The 4,903-nt window shown below is 38.4% G+C and overlaps 1 pseudogene; it reads right to left on the bottom strand.

Moving 5' to 3' along the window:
- The window catches only part of LOC105989619, a 9,650-nt pseudogene extending 6,360 nt beyond the window's left edge, over positions 1-3,290 (bottom strand).
- Between the last annotated feature and the right edge of the window lie 1,613 nt (positions 3,291-4,903).

The following is a 4,903-nucleotide window of genomic DNA, read 5'->3' as shown; positions in this document are numbered from 1 at the left end:
AGCTTTGTCGGTAGCCAAGATGGAGATCACCGGTGCTGGGGGGGTGAGGGGTGGCCTTCCCTCCTCTGCTCCCTGAGGAGTGAGGATGTCGGGCTTCTACTCACGCCGAGTCTTGGATCCTGGGTCGTCTCTGGTCTGCAAGCTGCAGGATGAAGATGTCTGCTCCTTGTTGGTTCTTGCTGGTGTTGAGCAGAATCCGCTCGCCCGCTGTGTCTGGCTCCTTCGTCCCGGACTCTCTGTGTGAGCGCTCAGGTATTGCCCTGGCTGCGGTCTCCGCCGCTTGCGACCCTGCCGCCGCCGCGGCGGCTGCTGGCGAGTGCTCAGATGTGTCTTTTTGCCTTGGCTTCCCTCTCTTGTCTAACTCTCTGTCCTGTGATGGCACACTTGGTGTGATTCTCTGGCTTAGGACTGTTCACTGGAACTCTAAAACTGCTTTCTATGCGAGAGCTTGTTCAGATTCCAGCTTCTCCTCCGCCATCTTCCCAGAACCCGCCCAATTTTTATTTTCTAGTTTCCCATCCAAATGGAATTAAAATCTGTGCCCAGAATCTGTTTCTACTCGCTTTCTTTGAATAGCCACCATTTTCTTCTGGTATTTTGTAGTCAGTAAATAATCTTTACATGAATAATGCATTCTTCATTATGACTTCAACAATGAGGCTCAATTTAAGTGAATATATCTTCCAAAGATCCCCATTATCCTACCTTTTTCTTGACAGTCATGAAACATAAAGAGTTGAATGGAAATACAGGACTCCACCGTTAATAAGACACTTCATCTCCTCTCTCACATCTATTTTGCTAATGGAGACCCCTGAGAGAGGATGCAAAGCCAATAAGAAGTGCAGAAAGAAGGACAAAGAGAGGGATAGGAAAAGCAAAAGGGAAAATAGGGAGAGGGAGAGGGAGCACCAAGCCAACAGAGACAGGTTTACCTCAGGCAGAGGTTTGTCAGGTTTGCAGTGGAGTTTTCCCCCAAATTCAAAATTGGGTAACAGTGGGCAAAGAAAATCAACATCCCCGTAAGTCCTAATGAACCATATATTACCTTTGACCATAAGCTCAAGTATTGTAGTGGGTCTTCCTGAATAGAGAAAAGAATATAATAGGAAGGATCATGAAAAACTTTGCCCTGAAATACAGCACATGATTTAATGAAATAAGTTGGGATAATGTAGGTAAGACACTTAGATATTGTATTTTGATTAGGGATATTTGTTTATAGTGTCACATGTATTACTCTGTATATAAAATACATTCTCTCAAAGCTATAAAAGTATCAAATAAAATTTTAGAATCATATGGATATCCAGAAACAATTAATAATATCTAATACTCTAAGAAAGCTATCTCAGGAGGTTTCTCCAGTTTAACATGAATTTTGTTGATCCTTGATTTATGTTCCAGAATAGTGAATTTTTGAGAGTCTAACTAAATTTTGAGTTGTACTACTGCATTTGTTTCATATTAAGAAGTTGATAATATTACTCTCCACCTCTCAAGGAAGAGAGAGTGAGAGAGAGAGAGAGAGAGAGAGAGAGAGAGAGAGGGAGGGAGGGAGAGAGAGAGAGGGAGACAGGAAGAGAGACAGAGAGTTAGATGCGGTCATTAATGCATTTTCTCTGGGGGATAGACAATATTTAATAATTATAAAGAATCTTGCCTAGAACTATAAGTAAATGATTACTTTATAACTTAGAAAAGTAAGCTACAAAAGATGGAATATTTCCCTTTGTGTGCATAGTTTTGGTGATAAATCACCAACTATAAGGAGTAAATCTACATAGCTGTACTCATTAAGATATTAATGAGATTTATATTTCACTTTCTTTCTTTTTGTACTTTTCCTGGGGTTGATATCAGGATCTGGGTAGTGTTTTTGAGTTTTTTATAATCACTCAATTTTTTGGGGGGGGTGGAGTTCCAGTCGTGGGGCCTGAACTCTGTGCCTGGGCGGTGTCCCTCAGCTCTTCAGCTCAAGGCTAGTGCTCTACCACTTTGAGCCACAGCACCACTTCCGGCTTTTCTTTTTTGCATATGTGGTGCTGAGGAATCAAACCCAGGGCCTCAGGCATGCAAGGCAAGCACTCTTCCACTGAGCCAACTTCCCAGCCCTAATCACTCAATTTTTAATATAGTTTCAGAGGTGATGTAAGGAAGGATTACAGTTGCACAAGTCAGGTACATCTCTTTTAGGATCATCTCAAACCTTCTCTCCCTGAGCTTTTTTTGCTCAGGGTTAGCATCCTACCACACTTGTGCCACAGCTCTACTTCTGGTCTTTCGGTGTTTCATTGGAGATAAATGTCTCATGGACTTTTCTGGCTGGGCTTGTTTGAACTGTTAGTCTCCCATGTAGGAAGGATTACAAGTTTGAGCACTTGGTACCTGGAATATTATTTTTTAAGCCAACATAAAAATATAGTAAAATACATAATTCTCTCTAAACATAGTCTGTGATTCATGTAGCAGAGTTATTCCTTCTGGAAATGTTTCTGAAAAGATGGCCAGAGAGTTTTAACTCCTCTAATGTAAGTCTCTCATTTCATTGATCTGTATTTCCCTCAGGTGTTGAGGGTTGATATTTACTTTGGCTCACCTTCAAAGGAACAGAAAAGTTAGGATTAAATCATATAATTTAAGTGGTAGCTTACTTAGAACTTCACTATAAAACTGATTCCACTTCTTCTCATTAAATGTTTGAAAGTACAGGTCAAAAACAATCACATTAATCATATACTTTACCCTCTCCATGAATGACATTTGATCACTGAGCTTAGACAGTGTAACAAGCACATAGGAAGGTGGAAATAGAAGTCCTCCACACTGTTTCTTATTCATTGCCAGGGAAGAAGCTGGGAGGGGACACAAAAGGAATTTTCAGTAGCTCAGCCAGCAGTTCTCCACAAGGAACCAGGGGGTCTGCTAGCAGGACATCAAACTTTGATTCGTGTAGTGTTTTCAAATTTTCTTGTTTAAAATCATGTCTTTGCAGAGGATTTCAAAAACATCAGAAAATTCTCCAGACATGCTTTGCAATCTTGAATAAAATTTCCAGACTGAGTATTTTGGGAACTCATATGTCCATTCATTGACCCTCTGTTTGAAATAACTTTGAACTCCTTCATACTCACAGACATTTGGAAAATCTCTAATTTAGAAGGGGATGATTTTCTGGAATCCACATGAATGGCAGCAGAGAATGTCAGGACAGTGATCTCATGGCCTCTCTGCATGAGCTCATCCAGGATCATCGTCACATTGATCCAATGGCTGTATCCATGTATCATTAACTAGAATTCTCTGTCATATTAAGGTAAACATAAAGATAAAATGAACATGATTCATTAGCTACATTTTATGCTTAAGAACACCTTGGGAAGCAGCATCATTTACTGAAGACTGCAGGTGAGAGAACAAGTTTAATAAAGAGTGTGGGTTAAAGGATACATTCTAGATTTTCATTATAGAAAATGTTAATAGATTTACCAGTACTAACTTAATTTAATTTTTCTTCTCTAGCATGAAACATACCAGTGAGAGAGAGGTTCAGTCATAGAGGATGGTCAAAGGGAACAATGAGTACAAATTCGCTAATTTTTTCAAGTCTTCATACTGATTGTTGTCATTTTTATTTAAATCATATATTCCAATCACTAGAATAAGAACATAAAGATACCTTAGTGTTTGTCTAATTGTAGAGCTAAATAACAGTGGCAATAAGAAAAGTGATCAAAGGAAATATATATCTACCTCTGAAAGTTTAAATATATGTATATTATTAAAATTGAGGTAAACTATTGATCCTGAAACATAATTTCTCACCCTAAATTACATATTTCTTGACTGAAAATCTGAAGCTATTTTGCAAACTAATATTAAGTGGATATCAGGAAAAAACAAAAGTCTAGTTTCTATTGAGCCTACCTTTTCCTGAAGTCCTAGATCCTAAAATAACTTTCCAATTTTATTAACATTAATTGATTTCCCAACCTTAAGTATATCCCTAAACCTAACCAGTAACCTAACAATAAATTTAACCCAAATTAAAAATAAAAGCATGAAAGGGAAAAAGGAAAAAAAAACCTTGCAGGGGTTTTTGTTTTGTTTTGTTTTGTTTTGTTTTTTGCTGGTCATGGGGCCTGAATTCTGGATCTGGGCACTGTTCCTCAGCTCTTCAGCTCAAGGCTAGTGCTCTACCACTGGAGCCACAGCTCCACTTGCGGCTTTTTCTGTTTATGTGGTGCTGAGGAATCAAACCCAGGGCCTCATGCTTGCAAGGCATGCACTGTACCGCTGAGCTACCTTCCCAAACTTTGCAGGTTTTTTATATAAAATTTAGCATTTAATTTTGATTGAAAGTAGTAAAGTCAGTATTACCCTAAAGCTTCCATTTTCATAACTCTACCCTTTAGCAAAACTAGAAAGCTAAACCTAACTAGCTTGAATTATCTTGTATTCACAAAGTCCCACAAACATACTAATTTTCTTTTATCCTAACATTGACTCAAATGATACTTGTTAAAAGTAAGTTGCATTTTATCCCATAGTTTCCCTTTTCTAATTCTATACCTACCACCACCAACTGGAGCATTCAGGCTAAACCTAAATTTAATTATGTATGAATCCTAAAATTATTGCAACATATGTTTTACATTCCTCCTAACCTTTACTTGGCTTGTATTTACTTTTAGTTTGGGCCTCCTGTTCCATTTTCCTAACCCTAACCCTATCTCTGGACAGAACTCTAAACTGAGCCCTATTCCTAATGGTGGTCCAATTCTAAAGTTAAAGAAAAATAGTGGAGTTTTATTCATCTTAGATGATACCCCATTTGTCCTTGAAAGGAATTAGCCCTAAATCCTACAGATTTTCTCTCATAACTATGAAGGAATCTACTTCT

Source organism: Dipodomys ordii, unplaced genomic scaffold, assembly GCF_000151885.1.
Source record: "Dipodomys ordii isolate 6190 unplaced genomic scaffold, Dord_2.0 Scaffold57, whole genome shotgun sequence".
NCBI lineage: Eukaryota > Metazoa > Chordata > Mammalia > Rodentia > Heteromyidae > Dipodomys > Dipodomys ordii.
The sequence above is the reverse complement of the archived record's forward strand: the minus strand, read 5'-3'. Positions and strand labels throughout refer to the sequence as shown.